Genomic DNA, 20262 nt, shown 5'->3' with positions numbered 1-20262 from the left:
TCCTTCAACTGCTTCTTGATGTTCTGACAGTGTTTACTTGCATGAAAAACATTTGCAATGAAACATTGCAGCAGCTCTCTGCAGACAAATGCAGTGACAGATGTGCTGAACTGATTTTACATTATAGAATACGGACTGCACATCCGCTTGCTTAAACACTTTATTAAACAATGTAGATGGCATTTTGAAAAATTCACAAAGAACTATCTTGTAGTTCTCGTTTTTGCAAAAACTGTATTTGGACACTAGATGGCAGCACGAATCCAGCATGGACTCATACACTGTTTGAAAATGCTTTTCAATCTAAAAGAACAGCTGTGTTGCTGTGTGTTGTGTCATAATTGGTAGGGATTGATGCTAGCTGACAGATTTCTTACACTTTCTGTACATGGTTGAAGTGAATAACATTCTATAAAAAGTGCAAATGATTAGAAACTGTGCCGCGTCAGATTGACTCATGAAAAACAGATTGTAGATTGTGTAATATTAAATATTTATCTGGTTTATAGTGTATCCACAAGCGAATGCATTAAGAAAATAAAGGCTAAGAGTGCAGCTGGGAATGGATGCTTTCTACCTCAACAACTCAACACACAGTCTATGCTCTTCTATATCACTGCTGCACTGGAGACGTTCAAAACAAACTTCTCATTAATATTCTTGTTTTGAAAAGATAAAAACTTTGTAAATAAATCTTGTTTAAAGAGATGAGGGTGTAAATAAATCCTCGTAGATGGAGTGTGGCTGTGGTTGCCTGTAGAAATTCACCGTAAGAAATATTTCAGATTAAGTTAAACATTTGACAGACACGTTTTTGTGCCGCTAACACAATGCTCGATCAACTGAGTTACAGAACAGGAACGCCTGATATGTAAACAACATTTAAGGTTTATTATGGTATTTCTATTCGGATAGATTACAATTGTGCAGCATACAATCATATTCAATAAATTCATTTAAATTTAACATCCAGTTAACAACAGTAGACAACTTCTACTTTTAGAAGAACACACATTATTTTCATCATTTTATGGTCATTACTGCATACTTTGATGCTTCTCATAAATTGGTGACTTCAATTTCACAGACAGGGACACAAGTTTACAATGGAAATAGTAAAAAACTTATGCAAACCTAAACCAAGTCTAAGAAAAGCAACATGTCTTGTTTATGGAACTGGTGTCTTTGACTGTCACATCCTGCCCAGGGTTATAACACAACACAATCTATGAAAAGCTAAAGAGTGAATCTGATCTCCAGAGGCATGTACCTCACAGACCCAATTATCTCCACCTTCCTGTCTCACTGTCCCTGTGTGGCAGATGAGCTCACAGCAGCTGCACTCCACATCAAACTCAAGGAAGGACAAAAGAGACAATTGAGATGAGATGGCCTTTTTACTTTCTTTTTCTTTTGAGTGTTACCTTGATGTTTTACTTTCATTAACTGTAACTCCTTCTTTTACTGGTTTTTATTTAACAAATTGCAAAAAGTGAATTTCTCTCAACATAAAATAATTCATCCGTTCAACATACATTAGAATAAAAAATATTTTGCTATAAAGGATAACACAAAACAGACAGCCAGAAAATATGTTTTCCCTGTCTGTAATTATGTTACTATTTGCATATATATAGAAAAGCATTCAAGCACAGATAAAAAAAATGTGCGTAACATTCAAACAACATATCAAGTTAGTATTGCGTGCATGTCATTTCTTTACTGTTGGATACGCACCGGTGTTTCATTGTGTTATGCAGACATACAGTAGAAAAATATTACACATCATTCTGTCTGCACACACTGTACATCCTTTGAGCAATAATTGCTTTACTAATTACAGTAACATCTTGTAAAACCTGAATCTGAAATAGATTTATACAGCAGTTAGTTCCGCTCCCCTAATCTGATTGGACAAGAGGCGTTCCAGGAGTTCTGATAATGAGCATTACACATGGACACGTGTATCATTGTTTGTGGTATGTCTAGAATATGTTAACATTATGGTATATACTGTTTGTTGTGGGGTAGCTGAAGCTCTGGGTTTACAGTAGACCATTGGAAATTGAAATAGCTGTCTATCCACTCTTCTTCTGTAACGTATGTTGTTGGTAGAACTGGTCATATTAAAGTTATTTTAGTTCACAAGTTACTTGATATTAAAGTTGTAGTGTGTAATTTTCTTAGAGGATCTATTGACAGAAGCGCAATATAATATAGTCTTCAAAGGTGTAAAAAGATCTTACACAATGAAGCGTTACGTTTTTATTATCTTAGAATGAGCTAATTCTCTCCCTTGCATGTAATTCGCCATGATGTTTCTACAGTATCCCCAAAAGGACGACCTGCTCTTCAGAGCGCATTTCATATATTATTATCTCATTCAGCAACTAAGCGAAAACGCGACAACATCTTTGTCCTGTGAGAGCCGTTGTAGTGCTTCTGAGGGAAAGGTGGAGCGAGCCGTTGGTTACAATTATGCAACCTCACCACTAGATGTCGCTAAAATCTTTAAATTCTTGTCTATGCAACCATCGTAGAAAAGTGATATCACAAGAAAGCGTGTGTTTGTAATAAAGATCAGTATGATTCTCTTTATCTTGGGCCAAATTCCACTCATGCTGATATTCATTAAAACAGCACTCCATTTCAGCCCAAACCTAACAATGAGTTTTCATAATAAGTTTTTTCCTCTGCAATTGAAAAACTAGACCTGCAACTCATTAGGAAGCCCATTTCCATAAAGAATAGACAATCAGATGTTAAATTATGCACTCAAATATCAGTTCAGCCCAGCCCCCATTTGACCTGAGTCTCAGATGGTATAGCGTTTCCTCATAAAAAGTGTCCAGTTCTGAATTGTGTGTGGAAAATTTCATTCTTCACAGTAGAGATTCATCACAACAGCTGAATCTAACCAGTAACACGTGTATTATGATATCTACCTACAAAGAAAATACTGAAAAAGGGTTGATACAGTGATACAGTCATTTTTAAGGTGCACAGTGGTGCCGAGATCAATAAAAGATAGAGATGCACGAAGAAAAACTTCATAACTGCCTTTGACACATTCAGTATTGATGATATGTCATGTTCTCTTAGCTCAAAGAGTGGCACATAGCACATACAGAATTTTTCTTTTTTGAAATTAAATATTTGTGACTTATTCTGATCCCTTATATTAAGTTTGGGCTCAAACTGAATCTTATGATCTTTTATTCTTGAAAATAGTAAGAAAATGTATTTATGTGATCGTAAGATAAATATATAAAATAAGGGGTATGATTTTTCATTTTCATTTTTCTAATATATATACTTCTGCCATGTTTTCTGGAACTAGAGAAAGAATTTAAAATACATGCAACAATAAACAACTTCTGCAGTAAATCAATTCATAAAATGCAACAATCAAATGTTCAAATCAAATATATAAAAATCAAAAAGTTACATTTTGTCCTTATATTTTATTTAAAATATATAAAGTTAAAAAAATGTAATAGATTTTTAAACGAATCAATAATTGTAGCATTTTTGTATCCTAAAACAGTTGTGGGGTCAATATAACCTATCACATTAAATCATTACTAAAATCTGCCCCTAACATCAGGGTTAAAAACTTTGTTACCTAAAAAACACCCTTGAGCTTCTAATGCTGTAAAGGTTGTCACCAAATAAATAACCCATCTGCATTTGTGCATCACTTCTATAAACTTTGTCACATCAAATCATACTCAACATTCCTGAACACCTTTTAATTTCAATGTGTTGGAGAACGTCACCATTTTATTTGGTTTTGAAAATAGATGAACCTGTATATCACAGTGTGTTTTCCATAACAAGCCACTCTAGTCAAAGATCAGTTCTGTAAAATTTATGTCAGACAACTAAATGAACAGGATTCCAATTACAGCAAAGACTTAAAGATGTTTCTCATTAATTTCTCATTAAAATTCACTAAGGTGTACTTGTTATGTGTGGATGTTGTTAGCCAAAGGCCTCTTGCCATTAATTATACAATGACACTATAACAAAAGTATATTAATGGAGTCCATTTCTTTCCATTTTCAAGATCCATTTCTTATAAGGAGATATTTATTGTCAGCACGTTCTGTGCACTTACCCATAGGAACTAGAAAATATGATACTTTTTATTTATTTCATGCACATATAAAATCAACAATATATGAGATAATGTGAAAAATGTAGTCGGGTATCAGAAGACGTCCAGATTCCTGTTCTCATGCATGTGTGCACGTTTGTAAACACATTCATTCAAGTTTCGATCTGTTCAGTGTGTGTTTGTGCGCGTGCACATGTGAGTGTGTTGAACAGGTGCTGTCATTACCACGTCTGTCCTCAAACATCACAACAGTGCGCTCTCCAAATGCAGCAGGTGCTTTTCACAGGTCATCCAGAAAGGTCCCGCAGCCTAATGGTAAACATGAGCAGAATCCAAACGCATGTGGCCACTTGAAGCAGTCCACTTTAAACATGCATTTATGTCCAAGGAGCATTTTCTATGATGGAGAGCCACCTGTGATGGGTTGTAAAAATAGTCGAGTGTGTAAAAGTCAACAGTAGAAAACAAACAAAGTTTTACAGTTCAGCATGGGTAATGGCTCATTTTCACTCAAGTACTGATGCTGTAAGCTTCTTAACACTGGTGTCACTCCTGCATGAAGAGATTTCTGCTTTGCACACATGGAACGATGGCATCTTATTAGCACTATAGTCACTTTTAGTCACATTTTTCTCGAAAAATATGGGGGAGCAAATATGCACGTGTTTCTTCTGCATAATGGTTGATGATAAAAACTTCACAATGCTCCACTGGCTTGTATTATCATCCATTGATGTCAGTTTCCAATTTGAGGAATGCTGTTGCCGGTGCGTAACACCAGACCAAATATCAAAACCGGAGATTAAAACCTATTTATTAGTTTTGATGCTTTTGTAGCATTATTAAAAAAACCTGCAGGAAATCAGATCTATCAGAATTCACAGTATGATATAATTGAATGTTATTGATCGGTGCAGCCAATAAAAATGCATAGCTCAGGAAACAATAATGCATTTTTTATGGTCAGGTGAGAGGTTTTTCCAAACGAAATAAAAGCAAATTTGAAGTTTCTTGAAACATCAGCACTCTATGCAGTGGGTTGCGAATGTGAATTGTAATAATGTTATTGTGGTAGAAATTATTGACTGACCTTGGAAACAATCAATGAACTGTGATGAAAACAATGAAGGAAAGTTCAATAATGACCTACCGACTCAAAAAGAGGATGCTAACCCATCTGGATGTGTGTAGTTAAAAGGGCAAAGAGGGGGTCATGGAATAACTCTGTTTAAGCTGAATACTGGCTTCTTTAGTTAACTTCATGAAATGATTCTTATCTGTCAGTGTAATGTGATAAACTTATTTTGGTGACGTGATAAATTACATCATGGTAATATCCTTGGTTAAACCAGTTATTTTGATCAAGCAAATGTGATTTCTTCAGCAAATTAATGTACAAGATTGAAACAGATTTCATCTTTATACTGACTACTATGTTACTCTGTTTAAAGTGATAGTTCACCCAAACATGAAAGTTCTCTCATCATTTACTCACCCTCTTGTAATTTAAAAATCTGAATGATGTTCTTCTGCAGAAGACAAAAGCAGACATTTTAAAGAATGTTGGTAACTGAACAACATTGGCTCCCATTCACTTCTTTTGTATGGAGACAAAACCAATGCAGGTCAATGGGGAGCAATGGTTTTCGGTTACCAACATTCTTCAAAATATCTTTTGTGTTTTGCAGAAGAAAGAACGTCATCCAAATTTGAAATTAGATTAGATTAGATTCAATTTTATTGTCATTACACATATACAAGTACAGTGTAACGAAATGTAGTCAAGAAATGACTAGAGAAATGTCAAGAGGGTGAGTAAATGATGACAGAATTTTCATTTTTGGGTGAACTGTCCCTTTAATAATACATTGACATTTATGTTAATGAATATAATCAAGTACATTCATGTTATTTTTCATTTGTCCTCCCTGGTAGATTAAATTATTTGCACACACAATACTGATATGATTTTTAATATTTAGGGCTAATTTGGAACAGTTTCTTAATTCAAGATTCATTTGAGCCTGTAGTGGGAGTCTAACATCTATTATAGAGTCATGGGTCTTATTCCCATGACATTCAATGTAAAATACACAATATCATGTCCAGTCTACACATTGGACAGTGAAGGGGCAATTCTCTGAGGAAATCAGTGCAAAAATCGGATCCGTATTTAAAACAATCAGGATGTTTTAGCATAACTAAGATCTGGAAAGAGAGAAATGAACAGTATGGTATTGGGTTCCCATATTATAACACACAATTATATGAGTATTATTTTCCTTTATGGATTTTAGAGAAATGTGATTCATGTGAGATGGTATTCACCAGCAAGAGAAATAAATAAATGTCAATCAATGTCAACTAACGTCTTCTGTATAGCTTATTAGTTCATTTTTCTCTTTTGCTGTGTTAAAACTAGGTCTTTTTTAACTGTCCCTGAGATGGTCTGAACTCTCTCAAGTGTAAAATAACACAGGTAGGATTTCAGAATTGACCGGGAGAAACACTCTGTTCAGGGCTGACAGGAAGAGGAAAGTGCTCTTAAATTACAAGTGTTTGCATGAAGAGTCAGTGGAGTGCATGATGCCACACTAAACTGGGATATCCAACTGATGTCGTGAATTTAGTGTGATATGCTTATGGTTTGGTACTTGTTGTAACGTCTAAATATTCTTTATTAACAATGTCCTATTGAACCTTTTTTTAAAGTGAATATGAACTTGTTTTCTTTGCAGTATTTGAGGTATGAAAAAAATACAGAGAACCTGTCTCTCCAGTTTTCACTTTCTGCAAAAGTACAAATAAAAACAAAAAATTTCTTTATAATTTGGGAGAAATATTGTTAGTACTTCACAGAATAAAATGATCATTTTAACTATACACATACATATAAATAGTACATTTTAAAATCCGTCTCTTGATTTTTTCGGTACTATTATTATATTTATTAGGATCTCCCCTCATTGGTTTGATCTACTCTCTAACACAAAGAGAATGTAATAAAGCAAACGATTCATTGTGTTTCTGTCCTCATATACTCCTGACTATGTCTAACAGAGTCTGTGTGATGCTTAATGAGACCCGCAACTATGATTGTTACTGTGGACATGAAGGATTCATTCTAACATCCCTCTAGAAAGGCAAAAAGTTGAGAGTGGTTGAAAGTCTATGAAATGTTGATCAAGTCTCAGAGTAGCCCTCCAGCACTGGAGGAAAGAAAATAAGCTAACGTTTTTACTTTGAACCAAGCGTCTCTTGAGAAATGTCTTTGAATGTTTTATTTGAAACAAATGTAAGAAGTATTAAATTGGGTTCAGGGCACTTCCACCGTCACCAAACTACATACAAATATCCCAGATATTCACACATAACATTAATGCAACATTTGAATGCTGTTAGCTGTTAAACGGCAACAATAAAGTGAATTTCAGATCGAGTTCTTTTTACATTAGAGCTAAAGAGAGAAAGAAATATGGTATGGTTAGGTGACCTCAGAACTCAAAAAAGACATACGTATGTAACCTTTCACTTTATTTATGGGTTTCTATGACTGACATAGTCATCAAGGTGACCTTTTTTAGTTTTATGATCAACTGCTTGACATTATTTTCTAGGAAAGACACATTTAGGTGCACTGTAATTATTTCATGTGCTTACAGTCTCTTAAAAAAGACACTTGACTTTGCAAAAGTTTGGTTATATAAGAAGAGCACGCGATGAAGGAGAATAATCTCCTGAAGGATGAAGGAGAATAATCTCCTAAAAAAAAAGTTTTTTAATGAATCCACAGAGAAACAACAAATCAAAAACATCCAAACGATAGCATACAAGGAACTGAGGAACACACAGGGCTTAAAAAACGTCATCAATGGACATTGAATCAGATGAGGTGCAACAAATGAGGCAGGAGAACAGAACATAGAGAACTAAACCAAAACAGAGCATAAGCGTGACAGACTTGACTTGATTTTTTAACAGAACCAATACACACAAAATAAATATCAAGACATTAACATCTCCAAGTAAGGTTTTAATAGGAAGAATTATTTTTATGACATGAATTTAATGAAATATTTATAGAAGTATCTTTATTGTAATTGTTTTTGTGGAAATCTTATTTGGGTCTCATAAAAATGATTTTCAACCTCGTATTGTATAAAAAAATATGCCCAAGAAATGCACACCATGTGTTTTTCTCATACTTGCGACAAAATCTCAAATGAAACTGCTTTTTCTTCTTGTTGCATAATGTATGACCCTATGTATTAATTCACTTTAAGGGCACTTGATATAATTGACCACATTTTCGGTTAAAATCCACTGTGTTGTTCTATACTGGAATCTCTCACAACTTACTATAACTTGCTTTTATGATTTATGATTAAGATTTATGGGAGCATTGAAGGGAGACAAGCCAATACTGAATTGAAACCAAGGTCAAGCCTTCTCAATCAAACCAAGTTAAGTCTCAGATTGGAGATCTGTTTGCCCACAGCACCTGTTCTTTCAATGCACTCAATGTTTTCTGTTCACTTACTCAACGGAATATTCTGTTTCCTATTGAAAAGTGTTTTCATTATCCACATACATGATCTGGTTCTGTGTATGAAATGTTATCTTTTTTTACTTGAAGTAAAAACCCTTTGGAAAGATGTGTTTGTTATAATTCAGAGCTCATAGATGTTCCATTCAGGAATGATCTATTCACATGACCTCTTGCAGATGGTTTATCAGGGTGCGCTGGGAGCAAATCCAGTGTCTTTAAATGCAGGAATGGGTGGACGGCGACCACAATAAATAAACAGAGACATGGTTTCAGACATTTATCTTGCTTTGTTAGGTTTCATTTCCTAAACTTCTACAAGAACTATTCTACAGTGTCTTTGTCAGAAATGAACATGAACTTCAGGTAATCTTATCTTGGCTCTCAAGATTTCCGTCCAGTGTTTGCTTATGTGAGGTGAGATTACCGAGTGTACCAATTCCTTGAAATGCAAACCCAGTTATACTTTGTATTTCAAAGATGTGAAGGAAGGCTATCTTGTGGATCTGTGCTTCATATTCTGTTTCTAGTTACTGAGGAATAATATTTTTCTCTGTATCCACTAAACTGGCTCAAACAAAATGAATTGTTTTACATGCATGTAATTGCATAAAAGCATTACAAAGTTTGCATATTTATAGTTTGTATAAATATCATTCTGACAAGAAAATGAACTTGAAATGTAAACATGTTTTTATTTGTTAGTAAAAAATTAAATCGTTCACCTTTCCTCATGTTCCAAACCTCTATGACCTTTTTACTTCAGTTGGCGACCAAATTAGATGTTAAGGAAAATATTTGTGACAGACCACCTCAGTCACCATTCACTTTCATTGTACACAAAAAGAGAGTCAATGTAAAAAAAACTCTTCTTGTGTTCCACCACAATGAATACACTCAGAGGTTAGGAACAAGAGTGAATAAATGATGACAGAATTTTGGGGTGCACTATCCCTTTAAATTCTCATTTTATGCTTTCTTTATCCAGGACTTCTCGCTATGTTCTTACATGCACACCTCATTTCTATGACCATAAAATACAGTTTGAATTCTCCGGTGGTCTTAAGACTAATAGCATTGCGCTTGATCTCAGCCTAAAGGAGTCGAGCTTGAGCGTCATCAAAAACACATAACTCAAAAGATGACAGCAATTGCCCTTTCGTGACCTTTGCCAACATTGATTCCTCCGTATAGGCGAGCCTAACTTTCTTGGACAGGTTTTTATCGCTCTGGCTTTAAGGTATGCGCTAAATCTCACTTCCCTCCCACAAGCTGATCAATACAGAGATATATTTTGGGGTTCAGGGAGGAAAAGGCCTTGTGGGCACAAAGAATATCTTAAGAAAAGTACCATTTGAATAAGAGCAATGCTCTGTTGCAGTTGCTCTAATTGTCTAACTTCAATATTTGTGTTCAAACAGCGGAGTTTAACACAGTGTGAGTGGCACAGCATCAATAAACCTATATATATATAATTCATAGATGCAAATATAAACGCAGTAGACACTCAATAGTTTTGTTGTTGTTGTAACAATATAACATAAACATGTCCCTGTGTTCCAAGCTCAAAATCTTTGGGTGAATTAACTTATTTATAATAAATGTTATTCATTTTTTTATTATGTCTGTCAACATTCCATGACATATATTTTGGCTGTGTCCCAGAACTGTAATTGCTTTTGTTAACTAATGATTTGTTATCGCTCGCTTTGATTGACGTTCTGACATTTCCTCTATTAAAAATCACTCAGAACTCACTTAACTCACAGAAGAGGAACTGTGTGGTGGCGTTGAGGCTTCAATATAATGTAAAGATCTGGACAGATAACAAAAAGATTTGAGGTTTTAAAGACAGAGATGATCCAGTTTGAGTCTGTCCTACTTGTTTTGTCAATTTGTCAATGTTGCATGTGTTCTTTGGAGACAAGACAAGCTAAGTGAAAAAATATTTGATGCTGAACAAGAGGAAAGTATTGAACGGTTTGCTTATATTTAACTCTTTAAAGGAGCAATGTGGATATTGTAGCGGGATCTAGTGCTGGGGTTGCGAATTGCAACCAACAGCTCACTCCACACCACGTCCCCGATTGACACGGGACTAAATATTGACATGTTTTCGCATCTTTGTCGAAGGAGATAGTGTAATTACGAAAAGCGCTATGTATAGCAGTTTGTCTATTTATACTGTATAGAAACAAAATGGCAAATTTCATATTTCAATAGGACCCGCGGTGTACTTAAATAGAAATCACTCATTCTAAGATAATAAAACATGACGCTTCATTATGTAAGGTCTTTATACACCTCTGAAGACATTAAAATATATCATATATTGAATTTCTTTCAATACATCCACCAAAAAATAACACAATGGACCTTTAGGATTTCTATACTGTAGAAATACATAAAAGTTCAAAGAAATCATTTGACATAACAATATCATCATAATTAGAACATTTTGTAACTTGTTCCTGGTCTCATGTAAGGTGAGAGACAGGTGTCATGCCCTATCTATAGATTACAAATACGTCTAAAACATATTGAGTTCTGGCCTTTTATGATTATATTAAAGAATGTTAAAGAATCCTGCTAATATGTAATAACGAAAAAAGTTGATTTGGAGGTACAATTGGTATTTCGGAGGTATCAATTATTGGCTCTATACACACCTGGTAATAATGTTTTGAAATTGTTTATTAGATAAACTTTCAGTAAAGGTGATTTATAATTGGATGAAGTGCCACTAGAGGCAGTTAAATATATTGTCATGTTGTCATGTTAAGTTAATTAAGTGGAACTAATGGTAAATCTTCACATGTTGCCTCTCATTAGCAAATGCCACACTAATCATTTATTCCCATTCAGAATTATTCACATTCATAAATGCTTGAGTGGATTGGGTCATTAAAACCATCATCCGTTTTTTCTTTTTTGAAGAATTTGTAATTCCACAGGAACCTTTTAGAGGAGCTCGACAGAAGTGCTTGTCAGACCACAAGAATGAGAAGATCGAGGAGACGTCCATGTAAGGTAAGCAAGACTGCAACTGTTTAAAATGAAGATGCTTCACAATATACTGCAGAATTTCATCTAAACAACTAACATCACGAAACTAAGAGCAATAGGAATGATCTGACAAATCGTGAAAAAGTTTCCTTCTTAAAAACATTTTAATAAAAATTTAGGTTAGTTTACAATCCAACACAATTTAATTCTCTCTAATCCTCTTGTCAAGTCAAACCTATGACTTTCTTTCTACTGCAGAACACAAAAGAATATTTTTCGAAGAATCTTGGTAACTAAAAAGCGATGGCAATGATTGACAACAGAAGTGAAATGGTGTTCTGTTTAACTAAGAACCCTTTAATGGGGACAACATGAAATTTTCTTTTCAGTGATTCTGTCCAAATCCTAAATTTATGCAAGTTTTATATTAAATTTAATTTGTTAATTTGTCACATACACACTTTTAGACCATTTCATGTAAACATTGGTTCAGAAGCACTTCTGGTTTCAGTTTTTATTTGTTTATTTATATATTTATTATTACTTTAAATAACATATAGGCTATAATAAAGTCTTAAAGATATTTGATGAACATTTTAAATCGGTTATAGATATTCTGTTGGTTGTATTTTGTTTAAATGTTTGTATGATGTTAAAAGAATAAAACAGGAGGTTAGAGAGGATGGTATTAAGATACTAAACAACAATTAACAATTATAATAAATATGTCTAATAAAATATAATTTAATAACTATAATTAAAATAACAAAAGGAATCAAAATACAAATCGGATTCGAAATAATTCATATATGTATCAAATGTGTACATATAATATTTATGTCGGTTAAACATATTATGTATAGATGGTTTCAGCTGCAACAACATGAACAAACGTTCTGTCGCCCAAACTTAATTTCCGGTAGACTGCTGCAAAGAATAAATAACTCTTCGTTTTTTTTTTTATTAATCTAATACAATTATTATACAAAAAAACGTTATTATGAATTCATATGAATTAAATATATAAAATGAATTGTTATATTTTAACCAAACACAGACCGGAAGTTAACTTCGGGCCATCGTGTGCATCCCACGTCTATGTAATATATAGAATTCATAGCAACACTTTGGGATTTGGCTTTCATTCCATGTCTATTAATTACCATTTGGATGTACTGTAAATGTACGTCTCCTTATGTGAATAATCATGATAATCAAATTGTTAGTTAATATTACCTAAATTCCTCAATGAAGCAACCTGGTTATTTTCTACATATTAAATCATAACGTGTAGCAGAAACATTGTCATGTGTGTTACGGTTGACACGTTACTCATACGTGCCGTTTGTCACAGGCTGGTACTATTCTGATGTTTCTGCTCAACCTTGGATTGACAGAGTGCCAGTCGGTGTCTGCCTGAGCACTAATCAAACATCCAGCTCCATCATTATAATTCACAGCTTCTTCCATATCTCAATACCACACTGTCACCGCCGTCCCTTCCTACCCCTAAACAGCGTCTGTGCCCTGAGGAAAAGGAGATATCAGTAGCTCGCCTCTATAATGTTCTGATAGTCTGCTGTCACACGCGCACACGCACACAACCATGTTCATCACCCTCCTCCGCACTCACAGAGATGCTTGTTTACTGCCAGTTGCCAACTTGACGCCGAAAGAGTCTGTTGGGACTTTGCTGTAAATATGGTGACAGGCAGGAAACAGCCCACTGGTTCCCACTGTGTGTTCCCCAGGAGCGGCTGTGCGGAAGAGGGGTAAGAGGTTGCAGTGGGCGGGCGTGGACAGAAAACCAAGTGAAATCCATCTCAAACTGATGCAATTCTGTAGAGAGTCTTATGTTGTCTCTTATTGGATACATTGCAGACTTACTGTTTGTTATGATGGTTGAGGCATAATTGTATTGCAAATACTTTAGCTTTGAACGTTTTTGAGAATATGAAATACCTATTATTATTGTATTACTGTGTAAACCACAAATCCTGGTGTATAGGCAATGCCCAAGGGATCAGAGTTCCCTGGGAACGGCCTGGGGCATTGCGCCACCACCTCTATATCCATACAATACAATGAGATATCCGTAACACACTCATGCAAACTCTGTATATATCTGCCTTAAAAAGTGCTTGTTATTCATATCTAATTTTGCCTATAGGGCACAATGTGAGTCTGGATAGCTACCGCTCAAGGCTGTAGATTTTAGCGTATGAAAATGTTGGCAATGTATGTGTAGAGATGGAATACAATTTCCAGTTTGTGTGGCTGGACAGACACAGGTTTAAGAAAAAATAAATAAATGTGAGATGTTTGTGAGATATGCAGTGTGCCTATTTCAATATTTCACTGACACGAAACGAGACAGCAGGACGTATTAATGGAATTTTCAATGTAGAATTGTCAGTATAGGAAATAAGGGAAAGACAAACAACTCTCTGGCTGGAGGGAAAGGTTTGGTTTACACTTTTGTCTTATAGTATTTCAGTAGACGTTGCTTATGTTTGACTGTTCTTGATATAAACAGGAAATATTTCAGTGCATTTTTGGTTTGGGATTTGTTTAGTCAGCACCTGCTGGTTGATATGAACAGACAGTGGTAACAACATCATTTTCCAAAAAGAAACTTTCTTTGAAGGCAATTGAAATGTAGGCATGTGTTCTAATGATATCCATTGTATGCACGCAACATTGAGAATATTTCGGTACAGCAGACGTCCTCCCAGTGCAACTGTTGTTATGGAGGGATCAGGTGGGTCCGATATTGTATCATCAATTCTATAAATGGTGTAACATTGTATTGTATTTATGTTACGTAAAAGAACATAAGGTGTGAATTCGTCTTCCCAAAACCCACCCCCTACCCCCTGTGAAAATCATACGAATAGTATTCAATTTCGTATTTCAAGATAAGATAGAATAATTGTCATTATTTTTAATAATTTATAATTGTGGCTCTCAGTTTTCTACAGGTATAGAACTTCTTGCTTTTCACCCGTGTTCACTCATCACAACAATGTGGGTTAAGGATTTTCCTTTAAGAATATTTGGCAAAGACATAAAATATGCCTTTTCTATGGCTCTTATTTGTGACCCTGGATCACAAAACATATTTTTGAAAACCTTTTATATTAGCTTTCCATTGTTTTATGGTTTGTAAGGATAGGACAATATTTGGCTGAGATACAACTATTTCAAGGGTGCATAAAAATCTAAATATTGAAAAAAAATGCCTTTAAAGTTAGCAGGCCCTTGCTAAAAAGGAAAAAGGCTTACCGTTTCAATGACGTTGTGGAGAGCAGATGAATCTGAAAGCGGAAGTTCGAAGCTTTACATATAGAGTATCAGCGAGGGAAGTTTAGGCGTGTTTCCGGACATTTTTGTTAACGATTTTGCTGCATCATCTCACAAAAATAAAGTTTTTATATATTTACGGGATAAATGTCTTAATGGAACGTGATCGCAACTTAATATCCTAATGATTTTTGGCAGAAAATAAAAATATATAATTTTGACCCACACAATGTATTGTTGGCTATTGCTACAAATATTCCTGTGCAATTAATGACTGGTTTTGTTGTCCAGGGTCAAATTTATTTTATTGAAAATTTTCATTAATGTCGTGATCATTCAACAACCTTGAGATAATAAACATCCAGCTGTAACTTTTGATTAAACATTGAATTCATTTACTGATCTTGTTTGTTAGTTTATTTAAAGTTTCATACTTCTGTGTCCCTAATAAAAATACGAAGTCATTTTACAGCTGATACCAGAAAGAGTTGATGAAATTCCAACATTATCTTATGAAATATCTAACATGTTTTATTTACTTAATTAAATGCTGGTTCTTGGTTAAACCCAAATGTTTAAATGTAATTACAAATTCATAACTGAAATGAAATATGTCTGTACGTGATAAATAATCAAGGTGATTCGATTAGCATTTTATCATGGGAGTTTGTGAAAGCACATTTTTAGTTTTCTTCTTCAACGCAGCAGCTTGTGTTTAACTGGCTGTTGGCTGTCAGCATTGCTCATTATGTCCAAGTAAGCAATAACAGTAATGGATTGGTAAAAACAAACAATTGGCTCAAACGAAATTTATGTTGGCATCGCATATTGCATTAAATCCGCAACTGCATCATGCCAGACACTGAAAGAAGACGGCGAGCTGAATTTGTTCAATTTCAATTTAAACCATCAAATGTCATCAGTTTTAGGAAATAACTTCCCGACTGCAGTCTAGTTTCGCCTATTTACACAAAACAACCATCTGCAGAGGGAAAGTTTATAAGGATCGGTGGACTAGTAAAGACAGAAATCTCCATCTTGTGCGCTCACATTATCAGATATGAATTCTGTAAATTGAGCAAGATTAATACTAAGATGTTTATAGCCTGATGCCTTAGGCCTGACCGGGGAATGTTTGCCTCTGCTTTACTTTAATGCATCATCCCATGAGGGTTCCTGAGATTCATCGTTCAACAGGAGTACCACAAAGCTGGGCTCGGTCCATGGAAATTTTGGCTTTGCGTAATCTAAAAACAGCACTCCATCTTCTGCGGGCTGCATCGGGTTTTGAAGTCAATGTAGCAAACAAGGCATTTACGAAAATTGTTTCAAATTATGGGCAATTTACCTGCCACCAAGTTTCGCCTGTAAATTTTTCTGACTCTGCATAGACTAAAACCAGATTACAGTTTATTAAAAGCCCTGACCCAGTCAGTAAAGAAATAAAAACGCTGCAGTTTTTAATTAAGTCCGTGGTTAAAAGTTTAACTCAAACAATAAAACACTGGCTTTTTTTAACATGGCAAAATTCTTGCTTCCTCATGCTTGCGACTCATAAATTTAAGGGTCAAATCCTTGAAGTGACCCCCGCCTCCAGACTTTGCCAGCTTTTGTTAATACCAGAAATATTTCCTGTGGTGCATAATAGAAGTTAGACAGCCGGCCGCATCTTTGCTGAATCGCAACAATTCGCTCTTCTTTACACAGCATGAAACTTGAACAATGAATCCTCTTTTGTATTACTTTCATCATGATGGTTTAACCCACTCACAGAATTGCATCAGATATCCTGGGCAGATAAAATGGCTCATTAATCAAGCTATATAAAAAAGATACAACACATGAGACCACTGAGGCCATGCAAACTACGCCTATTGCTATCCAGCTGATTTCTCATTATAGAAACTCTCATAGTGTTATTGCAACCTGTTATTAGGTTTCAATGGGTTTTTACTCTAACCTCACAATGAAAGAAAATGGGAAAAACTTTGGGTTCTGATGAAACAGAAGACTTATGTGATCTGTAAGAGATTCTTAAAGAAACGGTACACCCAGAAATGGAAATTCTGGTACCATTCTTGGTCTTTTGATATTTTGTGGACCAAAAATGAGAAGTCTACAATAGAAAGAAATACACAAATATAAAGGATTACATCGTACACCATGGGATTTCGTCACTACAACAGTAGCTCAGACTCAGATTGCAAAGTGTATTCTCATAAAATATTGAGTTATTTGCACTTTGTTCAAAGCAAAGATCAGGAACATTCTGCAAAGTCACATTCATCTAAACACGCATCTTAAAGGCACTTTATGTCTTCATTTACATATTCGCCAAGTTGTTCCAAATCTACATTTCTTTGTTCTGAACACAGAGAAAGATGTTTCCTACAATGGTAGTCAATGATGGCCAAAAACTGTTTGGTTACAAGCATTCTTCCAAATATCTGTCTCGGTGTCCATCAGAACAAAGAAATATGGAACAAGTTGAGAGTGAATAAATGATGACAGAATTTTTGGGTGAATTGTCCCTTTAGGCTGGGTATGAAATGTTTTAAACATGTATTTGCAGAAATCCTTTGTTTTACTAATATATATACAGTAAAAGAAGAGGATGACGATCATGATAAATTCCACTGAGTAATCCGTACAGTCATTTTTTCCTGTATCCACATCACTGCTCTGTACTTCTAGGCTATGGAGGGATTCCCTGGTGTGCATAGATGTGCATCACGTTGGGGATGAGATTACACTCAATTCTGATGAACGGGCCCGTAGGGACCTGCAACTTGAGACATCTGGCGGTGGGGGTGGGCTGGTCGTGTGGAGTGGTCCCCCCTGTGAGGGGCCCCTGACAGCTCACTGACAAGTAACAGCTGCCGGGAAAACCTCCCAGCGATTCACGCTACTGACGCTCCGTTATTTCTTCAACATCAATGCAAGTCTTTCTCAAAAGCTATGGAATTATAATGCTGACAGGAAGCGAACGGAACAGTCTCGAGCTACAGAAGGACATTGTTTATTACTGTAACACTGCATTCATTATGGTAATGTCACTCATATTGCAGTGACCTGTAGCCACTAAATACACTTTCAATGTCTAAAAAGTGGGTGTTGTTGAATGTGAAGTTCAGTAGTTATTTTTAATTGGTAAAAATAAAAGTAAAAACAAAAACTCCTAAAAACTCCAAAACACTTTTAAAGCTCCGTAGACTACCAAAGTAGAAAAAATTGCTTTAATAATTTCAATTTACATTATGATTTTTTTTACAATGGTAGTCAATGGTGGCCAATAACTGTTTGGCTACAAGCATTCTTCCAAATATCTTTCTCTGTATTCATCAGAACAAAGAAATTTATCCAGATTTGGAATACTTGAGGGTGAGTAAATGATGCCAGAATTTTACTTTTTTTTGGGTGAACTGTCCCTTTAAAAACTTCAAACAGCAGCGATTATGTAAGACATATTCTATAAAATGTTTATGTTATGACAGTTCAGCTTTTTTTAAGTAGCAATGTTCAAATGTAGAATTCAATCAAAGTTTTGATATATATTGACAATTTTTTTTTGTTTTAACTTAAAAATGCATATTAAAAAGTATAAAATGACCTTGAAAATCATCTTTAAAGGGCCAAAATTACAATCCAATAAAACAAAGCTTCTAAGCATAAAGGGATGCTATACATCATTGAGACATAATATTAATGGTTGAATTCACATCCAGTTCTGGATATATTCTGGTAGTATATTTTCCTCAGATGAAGGCCGAACTCATATATGTCAGATGCCTCAAACTTGAATTTCCTGCTTAGAGAACAATGCACTAGAGACTGGACTGAAGCAGCCACCTAAAGGTAATTTATAGATTATGTAAAACATCCACTCATATCTTCTCTTTAAATTCATTTCAGTTTCTGATTTATTCATCTCAGGCCCACGGAAAACTGTTGAATGTGCTGTGGTTCTCGTCCCCCCCATCAATCTCCTGAGAAAGGCCATTCATCCCAGTACATAATTTGATCTTTATTCGTAAAACCAGCATCTGTTCAATTTACAGAGTCTTTTTGAGGCAAAAGGTATATTTTGGCTTCAACATGAACGGCTGTAAATCACGATATTTCTACTTAACGTACCATTTAAAGCAATCATAAACAAGCAAAATATTTTCCCGTGTGAGTTCTTCACAGTCGAAGAAATCTGCTACTGTGCTTCGACAGATCATAAAGACCCCCATTTCCTCACCGAGAAAGGGCCGCTTTCATCAGCCTTTGGCAATTTAATAAGCATTCCATTCATATTATTTCAGTTAGCTTAACTTGAGGCACGCTCGCTCTGTAGCCTTTTGTTGGACCCAACGGATGTCCAGAGCCTTGTAGCAAGCCTAAACACAGAGCGAACTGGTGTATTATCCCCCCCAAAGCCGAATGCAGTTCACTACACTAAGTGGAAAATTTCAATGCTCACCAGTCAGTCAACACACAACACATTCATAATGACATACCAAAGTGACAAATGACACGAACCTTAAATAGAGGGAGAATTCTCAGTTGAGCATGCTTGGATAGCGAACATTAGTGACAGAGAAGAATCGATGAGCGTGGACTGTAGCCTGGGAATGCAGTCAGATGGTTCTGATTTCACAGCCCAATGAACAGGTTCCCAACAAACACACAAAAAGTCAGTGCGAGTAGGCCGAGAGAAACTGCTGTCCTCCCATAATTCATTCTAATTACCAGCCTGTCAGAGATGGTTACTTATCAGTACAGTGAAAGCTTATTATTGCTTTTCTCTTTTTCCCACTGGCGTGCTGATAGTCTGTGGAACATTTCTTGAAGTTAAGAACCCTCGCTGGCTAACACCCTCTGCTGATTTCCGTGTGACAGGTAATTAGTATATAAAGCGTGGGGTTTGGGACTGGGCTGGGCTGCATTTTTCATTTTAAATGGTTGTTAATTGGGAAAATTGCCAATGGTCGATTTGAGAGCTGATTAACAGGCTCCTGGTTTAATAGAACATTTAGAAAAGAGTTTTTGAGTCACAGCAAGTTGGGCATTGTGTTTTTTCTTGCAATATTTAGTGAGTAAAATAACCCCTAAATATTATAATTAAAGGGACAGATAACACAAAGCAAATTCTGTCATCATTGCCAAACCAGAATGAGTTTCTTATGGGGAAAACAGATAGGAATCATGTATCTATGGCAGGATGTCTGCTTATTTCCACTAAATTGACAGTAATCGTCATATTAACAACTAAAATGACTGATATTTTGTTAATACCACACAT

Source organism: Triplophysa dalaica, chromosome 19, assembly GCF_015846415.1.
Source record: "Triplophysa dalaica isolate WHDGS20190420 chromosome 19, ASM1584641v1, whole genome shotgun sequence".
Taxonomy (NCBI): Eukaryota; Metazoa; Chordata; class Actinopteri; order Cypriniformes; family Nemacheilidae; genus Triplophysa; species Triplophysa dalaica.
This window is presented reverse-complemented; position numbering follows the sequence as displayed.